At 40.0% G+C, this 25,375-nt stretch overlaps 1 protein-coding gene across 1 annotated transcript in view; it reads left to right on the top strand.

Annotated features, from left to right (window-relative positions):
- The window catches only part of nrxn2b (neurexin 2b), a 556,614-nt gene that overhangs the window by 125,675 nt on the left and 405,564 nt on the right, over nt 1-25,375 (top strand). The gene's annotated exons all lie outside the window — the stretch shown is intronic.

Here is a 25,375-nt window from a genome sequence, read left to right as displayed (position 1 = left end):
ATCCTCACTACTATTAATGGCTCATTTTCTTTTGGCTAGTTCTCCCACATTGCACAAAATTTCAAAATGACTTTGCCATTCATTTAATTTAGTAGCAGGAAATGCAACGTTATGGGCAAGTTCTATTTCATCCTCTAGGTTGCTGTGCACAAGGCCTAAAGTGCTCTGGCCCATTAAGGCAGTCGTTAAAACACAGACAGAGGCTTTATCTGTAAATATGCTGACATGTCACAGTATGCTAGCTTTCTATCAGCATATCATTTGGAATCAGTAGGTGTGGAAGTTATGAGCAAGGGATATTATTGGGATAGGGGGATGAGAGCAGAGATGGACAGATTAATGGGACATATCAACACCTCACATAAACAATAAGAAAATGAGATGGGTAGACTTTAAAAATCTAGCTCACAACACTTTGCACCAGCCAACTGCTGCTTTAGTGATGTCAGTCTTATCGCTCGCCTCCTAATAATTAGCTTTGTATCTGTGGAGTACCCACTATGCAATATGAACGTGCAGTAGTAATATACAGCACAGTAGAATGTGTAGCATGTAATGAGAAAAATGTGCAGTCATTCTCACACAGGGATGATAAAAAGGTGTTTAGCTAATCCCATGGTGTAGATTTTCTCTTGTGAGCTCTGTGCTGTGATGATTCGAGCATGTCTCCTGATCCTCACAGGTTTTTTTTATGTGTCTCCTTGTCAGGCTTTGTCCAGTGAGTGTTTGGCCCTGAGATCTGATGTCGTCTGAATACTAATTTGGCATTTTGTCTCTTTGTGCCAGCTTGGACACCGGGTGGGCTGGAGGTTTGGTTAGGGACGTGTTCAACCCCGGGATCCAGTGGGGAATAGGGACAAATACTCAAATACCACACCCGTTTCTTACTACCTTGCAAGAATCAAGATCCAGAGAGGGGAAGGACTAAAAAAAACTAATTACAATTTGATCTGGGAGGCCGTTGAAAATTAAGTTTCATCTTCATTAACACCACCAGGCAGAGAAGATGGAGATAATTCAGTTTTGCTTTTGAGATACAAGCTGTTTCTGTGTCAGTCTGCAAATTCATCATGGATCTGGTACATGTGTTTATGTGCATGTACATTTTACAGACCTTTGAGGTCCCACTGCAGGGAATAGTTTCTCTGCAGCTCATACTTTGTTTTTTTCTGTATAGACAGATATATTGATTATTGAGCAGAACAGTAGCACTGCAGTAGGAGTTCACTTTTGTTGTCCCTAAGGACCAGCAAGGGCAGTAGTCATGAACAGTAGCCTTTATTAGTTGTGGGTGTTATAACATAGTGTCTTTTTTTTGTTTTGTTTTGTTTAAATACAATTGTGAACAATCTTATTAGATTATTATTTATTGACTGTGCAAAAGTCGTACCATAGTTTGCAGTAGGGCAGTCAGTACAGCCTGTGACAGCAGCACCATCGTCCAATCAGTTTTATTGGTCTAAACATAATGCGGTTTCTTTAAAAGTGGATCAGCTGTGTGAAAATATTCCAGATCTTACTGGAGCAGTGCAGACTCCTGAACGCACTCACGTCTTTCCCCCAAAATTCAAAAAAATGCTGTCCAAACCCACATGGGAGAGAATGTCACATCCAGCTCCACACCAGTTTGACAGTCGGTGTTGCAAAATACATCATTGCTTGGAGTTAATATTGCTGTTTTTCTAGATAGTCAAGTATATCTTTTCACTGCCAAGCTTATGAGGCAGGTAGTGGCAGAGGTAATTGTTGTCCCTTAGATGTAGAGGCAGGCAGGCGGACTACAAGCAGAGATCCTTATCCTGTTGCTGAATTTCATTCTCACTCCAAAAAATGGCATTGGCAGAGGCAGAGACATCTCTTCTCTGTACATCTCTCCGTCTCTGTCTTTCTCAAGCCTTGTACTTCTCAGCTCAGATGATTAGCATCTCTCTTTCCCTTTTTTTTTTCTCTCTCGCCCCCGTTGAATGCCAACCCCAGGCAAGTCAGAGCCAGCAGAAGCCTCTTCAGGCCGATACTGCAATGGGATTGGCCTGCTCACTACACATGGAACCAAGAATGCTCAGTGAACCACACATCTACAATTTGGATGAGAAAATAAGGGATTCTGGCTCTGTGTTGGGTGGAGGGTGACACTTTGTAGAACATATTGTTTTCCTCCACGCTCCCTGTCTAAAATGTTCACTTGTCAGACAAACCACCTTAAAATCTGTCAGTGCCTGGAGCTCTTATTTTAATTCAGTTGTAATTTTTTATACAAGTCCCAGCGTCTAGCATTATGTATTTATTCACAACTGGGAAATTTATAATGTTGGTTTCTTCATTCTGAGCTAATACAGCTATGAAAGAACAACCCCACTGCAAACATCAAAACAGTTCATAACTTTCCTCATCTATGAATTCCTTTCATCACCTTGATCACTTAAATGCTGCATATTGAGGCAAAGTTCTGTTTGATGGCAGCGACCTTGCTACTTAACTTATACATCAGCAACAAACGTAGACACAAAGACAATAAAAGCACTTTATTATCCCTGGAAACGCAGCCAGTACTTAAGTTGTTTCCTCAGTATGGTGATAAACAGCACAGCCTCAGAAGAGCACATCAAAATGGCCGATCCACCATATAACACTCGAGCCTTTTGGCCACATTTACATACTAGAGGAGGGTGGTAATGAGATAGCTACCTGAGATAATTACTACTCAATGCGTCCGACTCTCATCCCCTACCACAGGGAACCAGTTTAACTCACTACAATTAAACGGCCACTCACTTGCTCCTTATGGGGCACCATTTATGCCATTTTATGCTCCACTGTGTCTTAACACAGTGGTGGCTTAAATAGCAGGAACTTGGACCAGCGCATGAGGTAGGATGCATGGATACATACATTTATAAATTGGAAAATGATAGACATGCACGGGGAAGTAATAATAATTTAAGACCCTAGGAAAAATTTAAAGCCCAAGAAATGTTACAAGACGGGGCGATTTTTCCGCTCAGTTGAGCGGCTTTAGGATGGACTATGTGGGTAAAAAGGAGTTTGGGTGGGTTGACAAAATTTCGGCCTGGTTTGTCATAGTGCAGACATTTTCTTATTTTTTTTCAATAATTATTTTCTTTTTCGGACTAATAATGACATTTTTTAATCAACCTGGCAACACTGCAAAGGCAGGTGGGCGTGTCTGATTGATCAATCTTTCCTCTTTGCTGTCAAGTTTATAACTAAACTTTTTGGTTTTGCTGCTTATTGTAATGTCCACAGTTAGCCACTGCGTCGTGTTCCAGCTCTGTTGGGCTTCTCACAGGTCCATGTGCCCCACGTCTCACGCCTGGTACTTTTCCCCGCTCCACTACGTTTACACACAGGGCGATGCACTGCAGCATGTCTTTGTAGTCTACATTCAACGAATTAAATGTTATTTAACAAGGTAGCATTATTACAAAAAACAAAAATAAAAGGTATTATTATTACTGTTATTATTAATGCTGCCTCCATATAACTGTAAAGCGAAAGCAGTGGCTAAGTGGCCACTTTTTTAAACATTTAGAAACCGCTAGCCACCAGCAGCTGGCTCTCTGCAAATTGTACGTTACATACTCACAGCCAAAATACACAGAGCTACCTACCTAGAGCCAGCCCTACCTAGTGGAAAAGTCATGCCATGGCACTGGATCCTGATCTGATTTATTTGGATTACATTTATAACTGATGGTAAAATGTCTTTTTCCCTTATCAAATTGTTCATCCTGTAGCATACACGTTCTTTAAAATTGTCAGTGGACATCTTGTCTTGCTTATTTTACCCACAAATATCCTGGCAGGCTGTTTTTTTTGTTGTTTTTTTTTTGGTTTTTTTTGGATCCAGCTCCCTCCTTTAACATTTATTTAGTATGTTTCTGTCGTTGCTATACAGCATGTGGATCGCCGACTTTGTTGTTATTGTAACCATTTCTTTGGCTCGAGGTCTTTAGTTCGTTGACATGTATTCAGGCCTAAATACAGTCGTTATCAGGAGACAGGGCAGATGTTAATACTAGGTGGTAAAAAAAATTGCATGTTTAAACCTTTCTCCTAGAAATGACACCATTAACACTAATGACAATAAGTCATGACTGGTAAATGTTTATGTTGCTGACAATGACTCTGTGACTGCTCTACTGACATTGTCTTTTTTTTTTTTGGGGGGGGGGCTGAAATCCCTGACATGGAAATCACTCAAACCTGCGGATGTTATATTTCACCCTTGTCTTGTCTCAAACAAATACATTAAACTGTAATATCTTGACTGCTGAGGAACTGCGTTGGATTGTTATAAACAATAGTGTGTCAATAGTGTGTGTTTGTGGGGCTTAGCATATTCAGCCAAGCAGTGTGAGACTACACACTAGGAATACGAGATGGGGAGCACCGCTAGATCTACATTGGTGGCAGCATGTGAAGATTAACGGCGTCAACTTCCATTAGCCTCAGATTAATTTTTAGGACAGTGATGAACAGTCCATAGCTCTAATCCTCAAATCAAAGAGAAGTTGCACAGACCACCAACACTCAGATTTGATATCTTTCACTCAAAAAATATGACTTAATCTTTCCATCATATTTAGAGATCACAGCACAGAGGTGACTTAGTTCCTGTCAAAGTATCTGTTAATTAGCTATAATTTGAGTCACAGCTCTTGAAAGAATTTGATGTTAAGACAGAGGTGATGTTCCGGAGGATATCTGGAGATTTTAACATGCCATAGGGTCTGACATTGTTTGCACTGTGTGGAATCCCTGCATCCCCTGGGAAAGTGAGAGTGAGTTTAGGAGTGTGAATACAAAGAAAGAGGAGGAAAAAAGTCAGGGAAAAAAACGCTTTCACAGTGTGCAAGCGTTTTTCTGTGCGCAGTCTTGTGAGACACAGTTGCAGAATCGTGGGGATCACAAGACTATCAACAGTAAAAAAAAAAAAAACAAAAAAAACCCTAAAAAAACCAATCATCTACAATTTATCCTTCCATCTTGACCTAACCTTGCACCTAATCCCCATTTTAGGCAACACAAAAATCTTCCCATCCATATTTCCTCCTTGTCAAGCCCAAGGCCAAACATCATTACAGTGCCTGGCAGGCTCATTGTAGATCTATTAGGTTGATTGGAGTCCATGAGGGGGTAGAGAAAGAGCTAGCATGTGAGAGAAAAAGGGGCAGAGTAATGTGCCTATAATATGGGAGCAGCAGGGGCGTTTGCTAAGTATAGGCCCAGGCCACTGCTGTGGATGGGCCTCGGTGCCCTGTAGTTCCACGGCTCACGGGGAGCATTCATGAACAGACACAGCTTATTACGAACAGCTGGTGCTGGGTACTGCCCCAGGGCCAATCGCATACATTACTGCACGCCGTCACACACACGCACATCCGTGCACTTTCACTCTTTAACTGACTACATTCATTCCTTAACTTGATTACATTTGTTCCTTTTTTGATTTATATGTTGCTGTGAGTGAACAATGCAAACAGGACATAAGAAGCTTCACCATAGTAGGACAGAATATTTTTTTAAACTTCTTTTTAGAAGACACTGCATTTTCAGTGGCCATGTGTTGCTGTTGATTTCCTGTTTATGAAATTTGATTTTCTGTATAGAGGCCGCTACTACACACACTAAAAAAACACTTTTTTTTTTTTTTTGCAGCTATTGCAAATGTCCAAATAATACATCAGTTATTGTGTTTTAAGAAGATTCATCTAAAGGAAAGATCCTAACATCAGTTGCTAAGAGCAGTAGAGTTAAAAACTTTGATTAGGTTATAAGTGGAGCTACAAATTTTATGTGATCAATTTTCTCAGTATGAAGAGAAAAGAGGAACAAAATTAGCTTCCATTTTCTTAAAAAAAACAAAAAAACAAAACTTTTCCTCATACTCTGACAAGAACCTAATCCTTAATGTAACTTTGAAGCTTAAAAGAGGCTCCTTTGCAGACAAGTGAATCACTTCACTCGGCATACTTGTCCTGCCTCTAACTCTGATGCAATCCTGTTTTCTCTCTCTCTCTCTTTCTCGCACACACACACACACACACACACACACAATCACACATATATATCAGTACTGGTCTGCGTTGCCTCAGGGCCGTGACAGTGCGACTATGGGTCTGAGGAGGCGATGACAGACTGAGTCAGCAGCAAACCGTCCACTCCTGCAGACTCTAATCGACTGTGGTCACACACCTCTGAACTCTAAACAGCAGCACCGTGTAGCGATATATTTGCCTGAGACCGGGGGGAGATTATGGCCATATTTTATTCAGCTTCATATAAAGGTGGGTTAATTGAGTCCTGTAATAATATTGAGACTCAAGCGTTGGTGATGTTGATGAAGGCTTTTAGCGAGGGTTAAACGCTGCATGTTTACATAGAGCTACACTGACTTTGGTCAGGCGCCTTCCCTAATATATGACAGTATCACTAATCTTTCTGGTTGTGGATAGACGCCTCTGGCTGGTGCACATGCTAAGTATTCAGAATGTTAAGTAATTGTGGGTCATGAGTATATCCCGTTGAGAAGCTACAGTTGGACCAAAAATGGATAGTAAATATTAATGAATGTGTGTGAACCTTCCAGGCTTATTTAAAGGACTAGTAAATGTCTACAATACTTCCTGTTATAAAAGAAGCAAAACTTGTTGCGCTGTTCATAACTGATTAATGATGATGTGCACAGGTATAAGCCTGATTTCCACTTCCACAGTTGTCCATAAATGGACATTTACATGCCCTTAATTATTTGCATATACTGTACATACAAAGCAAAGAATGAAAATAACATTTATAAAAACACCTTTGGTTGGCATATCGAAGATGGTAGTGTAGACTGCAAAACATCATACAGCATCATAAAATAATGCTGTATATTAGATTGCATACTTCATTTTATTTTTCATTATTATTTTTACTTTACCGCGTCATACTCGCTTCATTCTAGAAAACATTGTGTCCGCCTGGTCTGAAGTATGCACATTGCCTCAGGTATACACATTTTGACTTTACATCTTTGTGTACATTTTTCTCATGTAAATGATACCAAACAAGACTATAGCAATAATTGTCAGTCTAGCAGTGGTATTAACCCGGGTCAATGATTTAAGCAGAGGTTTGTGAAAGTATTGATTAGACAGTATAAAGCACTGGACTCTGAATCTAGTTTCAATACACTGTCTATGTGGGCGTGTGTCTGTCATAGTCTACTTTTTGCAAATTTCAAACTAATGACCAGTGAATTGTGGATGGCTTGTCCAATTGGGGACAAAAGCCATGTCCCCAATTGGAAAAACCTGATTTCCGGGTCAGTGGTTAAGGTTAGGGTTAGGTTAAGGTTTGGGATAGGGTTAGGCAGGTAGTGGTTTAAGGTTAGGGTTAGGTTAAGCCTCCAGGTAATGAATGCAAGTCTATGTCCCTGTTCATACCTGTTATTACCATGTGTTTTGGGTGATCTGATCACAAGTGGACAGCTCCAAGAACATGTGTGAATGTATCCAAGCCGCATTGAGATCCGATCACTCAGACTATATTTGGAGGTGCTCTGGGTCACATATGGCTGCATTCTTTTTGCAGTGTGTATGCAAATGTGTCCTGGGCCCCACTGAAGGACCGCAGACTCAAGTGATGGTCTCTGAGTAAGCGGATGTACATACTAGTTCGTACTTATTCAGTTGGTTCTCATATCGCATTAAGCTGTCTTGATTTACTACGTCTGAAAATTTTTAAAAGCCCATAGAGATACAATATTTGCCTGGAACACACCACAGAATAGAGACAGTCTGTATTATTTAGATTTCTTCTTGTTCTTTTAATTTCCAGCAGACTAGGCACGGCAAGTACATCACTGCCTCCCACTGGTTGAAAACAACGCATTTGGTCTTGGGAGGCGGAATTGATGTACGTGTTTATTTGCATATAGAGTGGGGAGGTGAGCTCTGACCACAAGTGGTCACCCGAGACATATGTTAATGCCAGAACCTATGAACAGGACCTATGTAATGTGTGTGCGTGTGAGTGTTTGTGTAAACTTAAAAATGCAGAGCGTTCATACATCATTATGACAGACACCGAGCTTCTGGCACATTTAGCAACTTCACAAACACACTCCTCCTGTTTCTTTATCTTGCATAACCTAAGCTCTAAGGCTAGTATTAAATTATATATTGCAACAGCAGAGATGTGATCTGACCTGTGTTAATATAAAAAATCAGATTTCTGAGCTTTTCTACTGCACAGGCATAAATAAAAAGATTATTTCTGTCACCTCAGGGGAAAAAAGTGACAGACAGGTAGAAAGGCTGCACTGGAGACAAAAACACAGAATTTGCCCTGCTGGGAGAAGGATAAAAACTATTAGATTAACAATGGGATAGAGATCAATTGCCCTAGGTGAAGCATTATCAAGTAAGTGAAACCTTGGAATGATTAATGTCAACAAACCGGACTATGGTGGAAACAACTGACCTCCTTTACTTCTGTAAGCAAACTATGAGAAAATATGCTATTTTTTAACCCACACGCTGTACTTAACATAAGTCAAAATTTTTATTATTTAATTTTTTACAGGTTTAAGTTTTTTTTCCTTGTTTTGTATTCAGCTTTCCTGCACGATTGTTTTATTTGCGCAACACCCTAATTTCCTGGTGTCAATAATTGCATCGGATCCCATGTGATGTCACTTGTACATTAATCATTGCATAATTTCCAGTCTGTTGTGTAATTTCCAACTGTGGAAATAAAGTTAGAAATAACACACCCCATTCTCACCCCACCCCCTCTCTGAGGCCCCAGGGCCCACGCATCCCCTCATGCCATAGACACTGTGTATCTGTTAGCGATAACTACTCTGCCATTCCCAGGCCTCAGTCAGCAGTAGCCCACAACCGGCCTGATCAATAGGGATCCCAATAGGAGGGATGAGTCCCATGAATCAACCTGTCTGGATGTGACCCAAACACACACACACACACACACACTCTGCAGGACATATACACTAGGCACTGAGCTAAAGCATAGCATATGCACAAATGCTTCTATTTAAAGACATAAATCCATACATAGACTATGGCTGCCCTATGGATGAACACCAGCATCACCACCACTATCCAGACACACACACACTTGCAAAGGAAATGTTTTTGTTCCTCATTAAAGTTTAAATGATCTCAATTCAAGTAGTTATAGAAGAGCTGTTACTAATGTTTTACATCATGTTAGCTCTTTTAATTTGTTTTCTCAGTATTCAGATATGCAGCAAACTGGCATGTGGAAAACCTGTTTATGTTATGTCATGCTACACAGGTTTTTCAGTCTTTTTGAGCGGCTACTGGTCCCACTGCTTAGAATTTCATCACACACATTAGTGCAGTTTGTGTTTGCAATACATCCTTTTATTTGGGACAACCATGCACTTGAAATTAACTACTTATCAAATCACAACTTCCATAACTTGGATAAATGGATGCAGCTTTGCTATGCAGTGTGTTGGATCACTAGGAAATCGGTTTGCATATAGGCAGTCTATTGAAATGCAAGGTGTAATGGTGTAGGCCCATTGTGGTCATGCTGTTTTTTGAAGGAACCGTTACATTGGTGGCTGAGGGGTTCTCAGGTCAGTTAAAAATGTTTAGCTTGAAGTTCACTCAAAAGGGGGTTTCAAGTGTCTAACCAAAGGTGCCAAATACTTAGAATAACTCCAGGGCCTATCTTATATATTTGTGTCTGTGGTTAGTATCACATCTCCATACATACTATATCCTACTTTCCTTTTCTGTAGTTAAGCAGTTGTTAAGGTTGCACTTTGTACTTTTGGTTGAAGCTTTCCACACTTATTAACTGCTGTACAGCCCATCTCTATTACCTCATATGACAAGACACAGTGGGTTTTTAAAAAGTCTGTATTCCACCACCTCAGTAGCCGGGTTTATGTTATATTTCATCTCATAAACCAGCAGAAAAGAACTCTACAGCACCCGGTACAAGGGCCAGGAGCCTAGTTGGTAGTGTGCTGCATCGTTGCTTTCCTGTTTTATGGTAAACTACCAAGCGGATGTCAGTGGCTGACAGTATTTTATGGCAGCCCCCCCCCTTCTTTATATATCTCTCTACGTGTCCGGTATAAGTATATAATGTGATATACCAGCTTTTTGGGGGGATACTTGCAAAAGACATAAACTTAGAAGTCATGTATTCCTTTCCTTCCTTGTTGCATGTTACCGCTTCAACAAACACTGAGTTCATTTACATGCACGCAAGGAATCTGGTCACCAGGAAAAATTGGTTTGAGGCTTGGAATGAATGTTGACATTCATGCCATTAACCTGGTTACTGTATAACCCATGTTCACATACAGCTGGTCGTTTCTTTCCTGTTGTGTGCTTGAGTCTGAATCTTTAACTTTATTATCTGCTCAGATCAAGAAACTAACTTTCAGACTATTTATCATAATTTAAGAATTTTTTATATGATTTTGAAGGAATCGGGTTACTTCATGTAATGAACTGATTAAGCATACATATAATAGCTGCTGAGTGATGGTAGCCACTTGCTCAAAAATTACCTCAAAATTAAGAGCTTGTATGAGAGAAGGAGAATTGTAGGCTCACATCTTTCCTTCTCTTTATATAGGCAAAGTAGATTACGTACTTGTTAGGTTTTCCTTGAATAAGGACATGCAAAATTGTTCTCTAACAAGAACCCACAAGACTGTTTCAAATGTAACAACACTTATTATATACATCTTATTTTGCCAATATAGAAAGTAATAAATGTGCCAGTTAAGGCTTCTCCTGACATAATGGGAATGAACACATCTAACTTAAACTGGACAAGAAGTCCTCCATCCAGAACGTCCTATAGGTTGTTTGTCCCTACCCTCTGAGGTGACCCATAGGAGCGTTTTGTGAAACAGTGTCCCTACTGCGGCAGGTAGTTATGGAATGGTCACAGTTTGGTTGGGTTTAGGCATAAAAACAACTTTGTTAGCTTTAGGAAAAGATTGGGATTTGGGTTAAAATAAGTACTTCATCAAGGAGCTTAGTCGTCATGGTTACAATAATAAGGATGTGGAAGGGTCATGGTCAGAAGAAACAATGGTGACTAACTATAACTATGGGTCATAATAAGCTGCTTGCTGATGAGCTATAGGGTTTTTTTATATAGGCGTTTTATTAGGGGAGGACAGTCTCAAACTGGAGGTCAGGCGGTGTAATCATCTGCTAAAGAGTTAGCACTGATCTCCATGACAGTTTAGTTGTCAGTGTTCCTATTACTTCAGGGATAAATTGAACATTTATGGAAGATAAATGATATCAGTGATTCCCAAATTCCTTCAGCTCTTCCTCCGCCACCCTGTGGCGTAGTTGTGGAGTAAAGTGTTCAGCGAGCTGGTACTTGGAGGTGATAAATGGGGGCTGGTAGACCTGCAGTGTTATCAGTGCTGCTGAGGCCTGCAAACTAGGAGAACTCTGAGGTAGGACACAGCCAGGCTACGTGGCTATGAGGCTAAGGTTGATATATCGCTGCACAGTCACAATAGGATTCATGTTGTTAGGGCCTCGGCGAACATTGCAAGAACAAGAGGGGCACTAGCTGCAAGAGTGTGTGTGTATGGAGAGAGGGAGAGATTGTAATTTTTGTCGGTATATGTGTGTGTGCACGATCTAAGAATCCCTGACAAAATTTTGTGTACTTTACTGAGTGCAGTGCAAGGTGAAGTATATTCCACTCTGCAGGAGATATTATTGAGTTTTTACTGAACTACTGTGTGTGTATATACGTGTGTGTGTGTACACGTGTGTGTGATTGATAGATGTGCTTGTTAAAAGAAGGCATGCGGCTGTGAAACGACCAACCAATTAAATCCAATCTGTTCCAGAGGACAGATGACATCATAAATGTGCGTCATCCTGCCGGTTCCCACATAATGCACACACACACACACACACACACACTTTCAGACAGATGTATACACACATACTACGACAGCACAACAGCTTCTAGTTTCCATAGAATGACATTTGCTCACTATGCTAAAAATATATAACTTGACAGAAACAATCATCATCATTCACCTGAGTGTCTTCTGCTCCTCCTTTCTTCTTCCCCCTGTAACCTCTGTCTGTGTGTGTGTGTGTGTGTGTGTGTGTGTGTGTGTGTGTGTGTGTGTGCATGTGTATTTGTGTTTTTTGCGCATGTCTGCCTATGTATTTGAAATAGATATTCCTTGGAGCTGAATAACACAACACTGTCAGTTTCACAATGGAATAAAGATCAAATACAATGAATGTTCAACAGTAGAAATCAGCTTTTTTTACACATGCGATTCGGTAAGCAATCTTAGTAAAAACATGAGAGAAATCTGTTAAGAGAAAAAAAATAAATATTTAGTCTACATTTTAATCCATCGCTGTTATGTTATCTCTCTGCTCTTTTGTATTACTATCTTAACAGCGCTCTCTTTCCATAAACAGTCATACTGTATCTCCCCACGCCCACAACTTAAAGTAACAGAAATAATACGGCAAACCTACTTGATGCTGAAACATAGGAAACCTGCTGGCGCAACAAAATCCAACTCACAACCCAAAGATGTCGGGAACCGACAGTAGTTTGAATGAGAGTTTTTTTGTTTCTTCATGCAGCATTTCACCATCTCTGTCTTCCATTCCCTCTTTTTAACTGTAAAGCTTACATTTTGTTGCCTGAGAGGTAATTAATGCAGACGAGACAGTTATGCAACACTTCTCCTCTTCTCAGCCTCATTGTGTCCCCCTCCCATTTTTTTCAAGGCTGTTGTGTCACTGCAAATGAAGTGGGCTGTATTTAAAAAAACAACAAAAAAAATGATTACTTGTCAATCTTCATAATCTGTCTTTTTAATCCAGATTTTATTTTTCTGTATGTATTTTTTATTTCTCTTTATGTGCAGGTAACTTTCCACACTGCAGTAGTGAGTTTAGGACAGTGGGGAGAATATTCAATATCCAATCTTTGCCACTTTATTTCATGAGCATTGATCAAGTTGGAGGATTTGCTGTTTTATCAAGCACCAGAGCAAAGCCTCAGCTAAATTTTAGAGTCTGAGTTAGCACACCTGCAATCTGCCCCTGCAATTTTTTTTCACACTTCGGTGCATTCACACTGATCTACAAGCAATTTAATCAAACGTAAAGGGATAGGTTGTATTTTCTAAATACCAGAAGGTGAAGCAGAAACAAAGTTAGTGTACAAGTACGCAGTTGTCTACTCGCTAATATAGACATTGACAGTATTGACCATCTTCCGAGCAGACACACACACACACACACACACACACACACACACACACACACACACACACAAAAACACATGCATGTACAATACTAACACTGCCAGGCGCATTCACTCATTTTCACCTCCCTCTACGGTTATCCTATTATTTCTTACTTTATGCTGTTTCTTCCTTTACTGTGTTTTTTAATTAGCCCCAGCTCCTGGAGAGGGAGACAGTGAAACACACACACACACACACACACACACACACACACATCCAGAAACCTTTATTTACCTTTTGCCACATGGGAGAATGAGCCATATGGATGGCTGTGGTTGCTAAAAAAAAATACACAACACGATAATTGAAGTAAAATGTGCATGTGGTTAACAGACTGCAGAACACCAATGATTGATGAAGACATTGTCACTGGCTGTGAGCTTTTCTTAGCCGCTTGTGTAAAATCTATGCATTCTGTCTTTCACCGCACCAAAAAATAGGAAGTAATCTGATTTGAGATGTGGAGGATGCAGACCTACCTATAAGACGTAATCTGTATTTTCAAGGAATTGCTCCAATGGCATCTTTATTTTTATCAGTATTAGGGTATGCTAGAACCCTGCTCAGAATGGGTGGTGTGTATGTTTTTGTGTGTAGCTGAAGTCTTTGAGTGTGTGTGGGTTGAATGATACAGAGTCTTGGCCTTGAATACATAGACCCCCACCCGCCCTCCCTTGCAGCACTCAGGAGCTTGAATTAAAGTGGATTTAAGGGAGGCGAGGGTTGGTGGAGAGCGAGGGTTTATAACTCTGATTGCCATGCCCACCACTCATAATGAGACGCATTAAAGAGCTGATGTTGTAAGATTAGGGTGACTTAAGAGACATGAGCAGCCTTACAGATCAGAAGAGAGCAAGAGAGAGCGAGATGGGGGGGGCTTGGAGGGAAAAGGAGAAAAGAGACTAAGTGGTTAGCGATTGAAAGGGGAGTTTGGAGGAAGCTGAGACACAAGTAAAGAGATGGGGATAAGAAGGACAGAGGGAACCAAAAAAAAATAAAAATTTGGCTGACTCCATATCTCAGCAACAATTACTTGATTAATCTCAGAGGGCTCTAAGACAGGATAATGGAGGTGTGAGGATGGTGGCATTGGACAAAGGAAAAAGACAAAGGAAATATTTAGATTCCTGTCAGCGTGAGAGAACAGCAGAGAAGCTCCCAGTTATTAACGCGTTGACAGCCTCTGACAGCGATATAGCTCCATTTTGCTCTGGCCCCATCACCGCCTTTCTTGGAATTCAAAACAGGCTAGGATGTCATGTAGACAGGTGTTTGCGTCCCCTTTCAGTTAGAATTGCCAGTAATAATAACACCAAAAAAAAAAAAAAAATGAAAAAAATAAATCTTCTGTCCATTCCCAGCAGCCCACTCGTTTGATTTGATTGTGAAGTAAAGCTGATTTGCTGGGACAACACGTTCCCATTCACGTCAAGGTTTTTGATATGCACTCAGATTTGTATGGCTGCCAGCTGTTGGACAAAATATGAAATACAATATAAATGCCAAAATCTGACTTAAGTGACAATGCTCCAAGGTTTAATATCTACAAATGTTTCTGCTGTGTTACCAAAGCAAAACAATCAAACAATGTATAGGCTTTGACAACTTTCTTGTCAGTATGGTATTTGTGAGTGATTCCTTACTCCTGTTATGCCGTTGCAAAAGTAACGAATAACAGCTGTTTAAACAGCATAACAGTTTTTTGTTTTTTTCAAATTGGATCCATTTATAAAAAACCTTTGGTTGATGGCGTAATAGCTGCTGCCTTTTTGAAACTGCTCTTCTATGCTTGTTATTGTGCATTGCTCAGAAAATGTTTGAGCAGTAGAATGTGAAGGGGGGAAATGAAGAGGAAATGTAAATGAACTGCTGAGTGTCTGTGTAAGTAAAAGAAAAAAGCAAAGGACAATGAAATGAGTGGCTGCTCAAATAGTATTTTAAAAATCCCATTCCTTGTGGAATATATTATGTGAACCAGTTTCACATAACTTTTATTACTCAGAATAAACACAGATAATTTAGATTTTTCCTTGGAAAAAAAACACAATCCATCCATTGCAATTTATCTTTTTATTCTTACACTGTGTTTTCATTTCACTTGTTCTAGCAAACTGTACAATTCACGGAGATAGTTGCAGTTGACCGCCTCTGTGCGTATTGCCCTTTTAGAATGAATTCTCTCCCAAGGACACTGTGCCATCCACGAGGAACCTTTGATAAATGCCTGAGGGTGTAGCCAAGGACTGCTCTGATTCACAGGGGCCTCTGTGACAAACAGTCTTGCTGTGTAACATGGTTTAATGGGCCTAAGAGTAGATGACCTTCCATACGACTTACACAACATCTTCATCATTGTATGACTGTTGGGTCTGTGTTGTGTGATTGGGAATGTTGGCGTGTGTTTGTGTGTGTATAAAGGGGGTTGCGGCTACGTCACATTTGCACCTATATCGCCTGTTTTTTCAGTGTCTTTGAGAATGCACAGTGAATAGCAATGGACACATTTCTAGGGTTTTGCTCTATGGAGACTCCCAGATGTCCACAAAGCAATTAAGTGTCTACACTTTCTGTACAATTTGCATGGATTTCAGTTGATTGATGTGCAATGGATGGAGAGGGAAATTTTCACTACATGGTTTAATGTCAAAGATGCACAGAATACTGTGGACTGTTTGGCTGTGATATTTCCCTAACAAACTGAATTGGTTGCTAATATGATAACACTTATTTAGTGTAATAGTTGGTGTGTATGGTATCGCAATAAGGCAAGTGGACGTACAGTATACTCTCAGTTGTCAGTTTATTAGGAATATCTAGCTAAAACTAATGCAGTCTAATACAACAGTCCCACTATAAATTCTACCTTCATGAAGGTTATGATGTAGTAAAAAAAATTAAAAGAAAATTCAACTTCACATTGTCAAAATCTGGTATAAAGGTGACATCTTAGAAGCAAAATTAAATTATTTTTCTCCCGGATTCATTGGTTTAAGATGAGTCAGTCCAAGTTTCTAGTAAGATGTTACATGGCATAGTGGACATAGAGCGCCGTACTGCAACACTTCATGCAGTGGCAACTAAATCCAGATTACACAAGCATATATCAACTTAAAATTTGAACTATAGTGTTACAGAAATATGGTCTATTGAATCGGCCATTTCACTGGCAACTTTTAAAAAATGGTCAAATGCTCAAAAATGGTCTTCTCCCTTGCACTGAGCCCAAATATTAGAAAAGGGGATTAAAACGCTCTCTAAAAATCTAATTCCAAAGTCAACTACTGGTACCAGCAACTTGTTTTTATTGTCTATCAATTTAATTCTGATGATGCAGATTGAAAAAACAACAAAAATAAAAAATTCTAAACATTTTCTAACATAAGAATAACAAAGATTTTGCAGCCTTAAAAATGGGAAGTTAACTGTGTGTTGTCTAATTTCTTTCTTTTTTTTCACTCAACAGCCTAGTCAATTTTTTTTCTTTAAATGTCAGTAACACTTTTGAAAAAAACATCTTAAATAAATTTATGATAAATTGACATCTATTTTCTGTGATGGTCCAAAAAACGCACACCATTTTGACCCCAAACACTCATCCTCCGTTTTGTTTGTCTCTGCTTTGCATCGTGACATTCCCTCCTTTCTATATAATCCCCATTCTAAACAGGTTGTAATCAGCCTGGCTGGGGAAGAGGCTGAATCTGAAGCCCCTGCTTTGATTGGGAACAACAACACGTCGACCTCCCAGCTGATGGCAGGGCCACTTTTATTAATATGAAATCCTTTTTGAATTATTCCTTATTCTTGACAGACAAAAAAGGAAAAGATGAAAGGAAGAAAATGTGAATTTGTGAGCAAGAGCTGGAAAGAAGGGAAATAATGAGCAGAATAGGTGCTCAATATTGTGCTGCTGGTCTAAATCTCACTCATTCTCAGAGAAAATCTAACATAATGCCACTCTTACCTTTGTCTTAATTTATTAACATCACTTTGACAGCAACATCAAAGCATAAAATTCAAATATCTCACACAAAGAAACTTGACAAAGCCAAGGGAGACAAGAAAGAGAGAATTCAAAGAATTCATATTGCAGGCGGTTTTATTTTTTCTGTTGTTTCCTTCCCCGACGACACCACTGTAATGTTTAGAGTGCTATAGTTTTTGATGTGGGGTCTTTCAGCCTGTTTGCTCTAGCCTTAGAGGTGGTGATCTCATTTCGGGTTCTCAACAGGCCGTTTCTTTTAGTTGGAGGCTCTCTTGGGGGAGAACATACTACATTTGGGAAGTCTTTTGTGTCCTTTACTGGCTTCAAGCTAAACTGCAGGAGTATTTCATGTTAGCACTTTTACTTTACCTTAGATGTGTGGAAACACGCGCAAGAATGCAGTGTAGTTTGACTAGAGCTGAGATTTAGGTCTAGTTTGTAGTCAGACTAGACCTAAATCTCTGTTTACTTATCTGTTGGACCCATATCAAGGCTGAAGATGCATTGCTTCATATGGCACGTCAGCTAGTATTTATAAGAAAAGAGTTGTTTGTTACTTTTAGGTAAGCTATAAAGAGCTCTTGGAGGTATAAAAAAAAAATTGCAGCATTCAGTTATATCAGGCAGCACAATCAAAACACTAGTGCAGTTCAAAGCATATATGTCAAGTTAAGAAGGCATCAGCCTACCACATATTCAAAATTCTGCTAAAAACCGTATTATAAAGGTCACCGCAAATTTAAAACCCAAAATTCAAATAAATGTGTACTGTGTATATTTGTACCTATATTTACATATAGTGGGTCAACTGGAGTATTAGTATTATCTAGGCAAAATGTAATCAATCCTGCCATAATACAATTTTGTGTCAGCTGTGTACCAAAATCTTTTGAATACACAGCAGCCTTAATATATATATATATCTATATATATATATATTTGTTGTCGTAGCACACCTTTCACCCTCTTCTTGAAACTCTCTCTCTAGCTTTGTCTTAAAGACACACAGACACACGTAAAGGTATTTTCTAGGGTTCTTTGAGTATTCACCATACACTTTTGAAAGCAGCAGAGTCCATTCGCTTTGAGTTGTTCACAGCAAGGCCACCTCGGATGAATTCTGCCATTGTTGTCCACAGAAAAGCTCCTCTGTGTTTGATGCAGTGTTGCAAACGCTGTATCTCACTGTGCAAAGGCTTTTAATTGTGTTAGGGAGCCACAGGCTTTTTGTAGAACAGGGCTTCTGACAATACGGCTCTGATTGTGGTTTCGGACAAACAATAGCACTGTGATTTGAGCTACTTGGCCAGTGATTGCTGCCAGAGCAGACTTGACCGACTTTGTGTTCTTGTGATGGAGATGGCAGGGGACGACGTCAACATCCTCCTCATGAACCACTCTAAATTGTGGTAGGTAGGGTTGGTCTGTGGGTGGGTGGCTCTCTCAGACTCCCTCCATGTTCCTTTTTCTTTTCAGGAAATGCCTTTGTCAGCCCTTTAATTTGTTTGCCTTTCTTTGTATATTCGTAATTTCAATTCCTGGTGGCCAATAACAGGCCAACGTAACAACATAATGATTAATCACACGATTTGTGATCGCAACATACTTTGGGAAGTAAGCGCGGCTTTTGATTTAAGACATGTACACATAGTTCAGAGAGTATGTTTTTAAAAGAAAAAAACTAAGCATGTGGTAAAAGTAATTGCAAAGCTTCCAATTCAACTGGTTTTTCATCAACAGCCTTTTTAACTCTCTGCAGATCCTGTGCATTATGCACAGTTTGCGCTATGAAGTAGTAAGTAACCATTTTAAGAAATTATACAGTCAAATTGTCACTTAGAATACTGACAATATCAAGAAAATTGCTCTGTGACTGCAGCAGTATCTCAGTCCGTGCTCTGTGGGCTGAGCTGAAGTTGAGGTCAGAGTGAAGGACAGAGGGTCCAAAGGGTCTGTTAGCTGTGGTTTAGAGGAAGCCAACAGATGAAACACATCCAGGGCCGAGAGCTGAGTATCTGGCCATCGCCCCGCCACCCTGCACAGCCTCCACCTGCAGCAGGTGGCGCGACCTGAACGCTTGACACACACTCAGCTCGACAGAGTGATAGATGACTGTTGGCCCTCTTTGTCTTAAAGAAAACGGGTCAGTGGGAATATACACACTCACAAATGGCATACCACCAGGGACTCCCTCATACCTACCAGCTGCCCTTTTGGCTCAGTTTCACTCCCTATTCAACTCTCCTTTTTTACAGCCTTTACTAATAAGTTCATACCAAAGACTTTTTCAGTGTTCTCATTGATGTGTTTAGCATCTTTACATGCAGCGTGCCTTTTCTCTCCTGGTCTGACCCAGTTTATCCCAGCCCTAACGAGCTAATATTTGTGTTTACTAATATCTCTGTTCTCACGGTGCAAACAGACATTCAGTCAGATTGGACTAAATGCAATCAGAGTCTGAGCTGGAGACACAAAGCGTTTGCGTGGGCGTCAGTGCGCTGATGCACGCTCGAGAGCCTGCGTGTGTTGAAGTTTCTAGACTAATGAGGCTTCCCTCCAAGCTTCACCAACATCAAAACACACGGAGTTACTGCAAGACAGATGCAATTGATGGATCTGTTCAGCTGCTGTGCTGGTCGACAGGCATACAGGTAGCTTGGCACAGATGCTGAGAATGAATATTCAAATCAAGTTTGCTGTTAATATCACAGCTCAGATATAGAACAGACCAACAATGTGCAGACTTTCAATTCATTCAATTGGGTCCTTAGAACTTCTTGTGGAGCCGCAACCTGCCAAAAATAATTTTCAGTTCATGTGAGGTCTTATTTTGACCTTAATTGATTTTGCATTTCATTTGTGGCCCGTCAGGGTTAAGGGTGACTGGCCTGCATTCACAGCTAGAGACTTTAAAGATGCCAGCATGCTTTGTTTTTAAAAAAATGTTGAAATTTATTGATTGTGACATAACAATAATACCATGCAAGGCTTGTTTCCTTTATCGAGAACACTTTAATGTACAATGACTGCATACATTTTCACCTTAGATGTTCATAGTAATCAAGCCTTTTATATTTATAGTTATACTGCTAAAAACAAAACAGCGGGGCAGTCGCTCCTTCAGCTATGAAGAAAGTGCTCCATTCAACTGTAAATTCAAATGTAAATTTGCACCTTGTGTGCTATTCGGTTGTCAGTGCTGCCTTTCAATCGCAACAGAATGGATGCTCCCCAGAGAAAGTTTTTGTATTTGCTAAAAATATGCAAATATTTGATAAAAAGCAGAAAACCCAACCTACACACATCAGGAATTCATCAAGCAAGACGACAGTATGAAACATATATTATGGTTGGGGTAAGTGAATGATAAAATTGCGGGTAGCAAGCTTGTGTGGGTGGACGGATGGATAGAGAGAGAGGAGTGGATAGGTAGATAAAGGTGGCAGGATTGTGTTGGAGGAAGAGAGGTTGGCAGAGAAGAGGATGGCAGGGGGTGGAGCAGTTTTCTTCTCTTGGCAGGGTTGAAGAGGAGGGTAGGAGAGCAGCGAAAGGCTTGAGGTGGGCAGCAGAGCATACTCACTAACTGATTCAATTAACACCACAGGCAGAAACAAAAGTGCTGCTGCTGGGCTGTGGATACAAAGCCTAGATTGTCACCAGTCCTGTTTGCATCTTATGTAGTAAGAGTTACAACACTGACTGGATAAATATGTATTTATTGTATGTTTACTGCATATTTTTATTCATGTATGACCTTCAAAATCTAATCGAGTTAAACCCTGAGTCACTGTAATTTACAGAAGCCTGAACAACTTTAATTGAATTTCACTTATATGTTTTAAAGGAACCTTCATGGCCATTACATTATAAGGGCTATTAGGCTTTTCCACATCACCAGAGATTAAAAAGTTTTAGAAAAATGTTGAAACCATGTTGTTTTGGGGTTGTTACATTGGTAATGATTGGTTATTTCTACTAGATTGCAAAAATATCACTGTATGGAGAAATACGGCATACTAAATGACCATTGCCCTACACTAAAATTTCGGTTAGCCAATGGGAATTACCTCGCTCCCCTCCCTACCTACTACGCCTTTGATTAAGGCATTGAATGACCAAAATTGCTCAAGCGAAGCTTCTTTGGGTCCAGCCAGAGCAAATTCAAAGCTCTGAACGTCCATACCTACTGTATATGAATGATCTGCCAAGCGAAGTCGTCTGGAGATATACATGTAAAAAGATGTGTACAAATGCAGTCGTCATAATCCAGCAGGGAGCAGAAACTGTTTTTGAAATTTTAGATTTTGCTCGCTTTACAAGTACAATGAAAGGCCATTATAAGGCTGCCTCTAGTGTATGACAAAGAATAAAAATTGCCTGCTGCCGTGCTAATGCAAGAAATATAGAGGACTTCACCATGGCTGTCACCGTGTATCTGCATGGTAGGGTCCACATTACTTTGATAACGGATACAGAAATGTAACTTCGTCATACAACATGGACTCTGGAATTGGATTTTGATAGGAGTAGTGAGAAAACATTGCTGAAGACTCCCTACATCTTAAGATTTTCATATTGCCTGAGGCTACGCTCATCCACTCATCCAGCCAGACGGAAGTCATAAAAAGAAAGAGAGGGAGAGACTATGTTTGGAGTCTCTGTTACTCTGTGATTTGATTAGGGTGTTCTCCATGGCTAAATTTAACCCTAGTGTTTTGGACAGCTCTCAGGGATAACTCTGTTGATTGCATTAATGATGTATTTGTATTCATGACCATTTGCCCCATTGCATTTAGTATTTCTTTCCTGTACATGTAGAGGAGGAGAGCAGTTGTCATGCTGTAGAGTTACGCAGATAAAACCAACAGTAATTTATGATTCACTCAATGCTGGTGGGGCTTTTTTTCAACACTTGGTTGTATTTTTTTCATAGAGAATAAAACATATATTTGTTTTTACTGATTTTTCCATATGAGCTTCAGAAGTCTATTTGAATAGTTTCATTCCAACATTTAATATCCACTATATTGGATATTAAAAAGAACAAAAAAAAGCTGTCATTCTTGAGTAAATGATTATTAACTTAAAGGAAAAATTTGCCACTTCAGCTGTGAATGTCAGTGTTGTGTTGGAGGTCTGTAATCCAGTAAAAAGAAGTTATAATTTAGTAATGTATCATTCTTCTGCCAATTCATTTTGACATAAAGACGACCCCTATCCCACACTCTCTACTTGTACTAGCATGTATGTAGCGAACCTTGGAGCCTGCCCAACAGTAGGATGGTTGTGTTCACAATCTGTTAACCTAAACCTCTTACTGCATAGAAAGCAAGTAATGTAAATGTATATGGCAAAGTTGTCTGCAAGAAAAAGCTTGCATTCTGTGTAGTTGCTAACATTTCTTTATGAAAACTGTACCTGTTTCCTTCCTTCCAGTCTCCAGATTTGAATCTGAAACTGCATCTGTCAAACGTTTTCCAGGTTTTGAATGACATTTCTGCTAAAGGGAATGTTTAGGGGAGCTCTTCTTGATTTGGTTTATGAGTGTCCTGACAAAGTCAATCATCTGTTACAGCTCAACACCTGAAGCTCGCTGGGTCTCTTTCTCACCGAGGTTCCCCAGTGCTGCGATCTGTTTTGTTCTGCTTTATGACAGCAAAATGTTGTGCATTGTAATACATGCCAACCATTGTTAGTTTTGACTGGTCAGCTCTTACCCCTATGCAATATTGGTATGTGACTATGGGAAACCCGGTCTTTCTCCAGTGCTTCAGTTGGAAAATTTGAAAGGAGCCTCTGTCAAGACCAATTTAATTGCTTGGGGATTTCTATGGCAAAGTGCCAACATTGTAGGAATGAAAGAAAATAAATACTATCAGCTGAGTAAATGAAGGAAAAAGTGCTGATGCATTGCGATTCATTAAAATCTCAGCGCTACCCTCACTTTATTCTTTTAAAGCACTCTTTTGGGGTCTCTAAAGTTGAGATCCTCACAGAGTTTTGTTAGCCAACTGTGCAGAAGGAAACAACATTTTGTCAGCATAGATCATTAGTGTTTGTAGAGCCTTCACTGTTGACTCCAGAGAAAACGTCAGAGGTATATTTGATATTAACACTGCATATCACAGGTGGTCTCAGTCTGCAGAGCCTGGTCCTGGATTACAAACAGTATTCAGTCTTAGGCACAGCCAAATACTGATCTGTAATGACATTACATCCATCCTGTCTAACAATGGCCAAAGCCTGAAGCTACTACTCTAGTTTAATTTACTTTTTTTTAAGGGTGCAATTTATGTTGGTATGTATGCATGCATGATTGAGCATGTGATGAATTACATGCATCAGAATGGAAATTACTGTAGTTCCAGAACAAGCGGAGTTAAACTGCATTTATACATTGCCTGTGTTTTTATTAAAATGAGTGCTGAAACTGACTGTTGTTTGTTGCCTCTAGACAAACAAAATCAGAACAAGAAAGCTTCTGGTGTGCCTGTATGCGCTTGTGTTCATTAGTGTTTTTAAGTTCATATGTATGCAGTCTTGCTGTTCCTATTTTTGTACACCTCGTCATTACCCTCCATGTCAGCCTATGCAGCTCATTAGGGCTAAGGGCACATCTTGACTCCTCCATCGTCATGGCAACACCAGAATTAAACTTCTCTGGGCATCTCTGCCTGTTTGAGAAATCTCGCCTCCTAGGCACTCAGAAAATCATGTGGAATATGTGTGTTTGTGTGCAGCTGTGCATGCATGAGTGCTGAGAACGATATGCACTTGTGCGTGTGTGTGTGTGTGTGTCTGCATGGTTGTGCATATATACATTATATATACCTACCTGTACATGTGGGAAGAGGCTCTCTCTGTAGGTGACAATCGCCAAATTGCCATGACCTGTGTGTGGCCCCAGAGCCACTTGTCTTCGCCTTGAAACCACAATAAAAGTTGTCTGTCTGCAGCAGAAGCCAGAGCCACTTATCTACCTGACGGTATGAGAGCAGAGTGGAGCAGCAATTTGTATGCACAGAAACACTCTGGTTGTCATGGGCTAGGGCTAACCCTGGAGATTAAGAACCCGTTGAGGCTTTGGTTTCGGGAAGAGATCACGTTTTAGTCCTACTGATCAGCACTAGCTACAGAGTGACAGCGTGATAAACAGGGGACTCAGACGGCATATCTCGGTTGATTTAAATAGCCCCTCACACTCATCTCACTATTAACGGGGCTGTAGCCACTCTGAGGGATGAACTCTGAATGCCTTATGAAATATCTTGGGTAGGAAAGGCAGAGTGAGGGAGAAGATATAGCAATACCGTATATAAAGAAAGCAAGGATGATTTACTGTATAGAATTAGGATCAATTGATAGAAATAAAAAAGCACTGACTGCCAAAGATATGCTGGGATCACCCATAATAAGTATCTTCAGAATATGTTATTATTACTGATTCAGTTGACAGCTGATTAACAACTCTTTAATTTTGTAATTATGACACTTAAATGGAGGTTGATTTTTGTGTACTTCCTGACAACTAAGCCCGTTCAATAAAAGTGAATGAAGCCAACATAATTTGTTTTCTGTCACATCAACGGTGGCAGCTTTCTATGTGTGTGTGTGTGTGTGTGTGTGTGTGTGTGTGTGTGTGTGTGTGTGTGTGTGTGTGTGTGTTGGGTCTGCTTGCCATACTGGATTAGGTTTATGTCCACCTTTGGTCTGCAGTTCACTTCTTTGATTTGTCTGTTGGACAATACACTGGCTCCGTAGTAAAAGGCAATATTTGCAAGGTGACATTTTCAACCCAGTTGACATTTTCAACCCAGTTGGCTTTTACTGCGTGACTGCCAGTATTACTCAACCTGGTTTACCAACCTTCCTCCAGGCTTCTCATAGGGAGAGGTGACACTGGAGTTAATAGCATATGTCTTTGTTTTTAATAGCTTCATAGCAATGCACTTGATAACTCTAATCTGGGTTTTGGAAAGAACAAAGAAAACATCAGCATGAGAGCGGATTTTTCCTTCAAATGAAGGCAGTCTTCTGTGCTTACAGTGGTG

Source organism: Xiphias gladius, chromosome 12 (assembly GCF_016859285.1).
Source record: "Xiphias gladius isolate SHS-SW01 ecotype Sanya breed wild chromosome 12, ASM1685928v1, whole genome shotgun sequence".
In the NCBI taxonomy this organism is placed as follows: domain Eukaryota; kingdom Metazoa; phylum Chordata; class Actinopteri; order Istiophoriformes; family Xiphiidae; genus Xiphias; species Xiphias gladius.
Note: the sequence above shows the minus strand (reverse complement) of the source record. Positions and strands in the feature narration are given on the sequence as shown.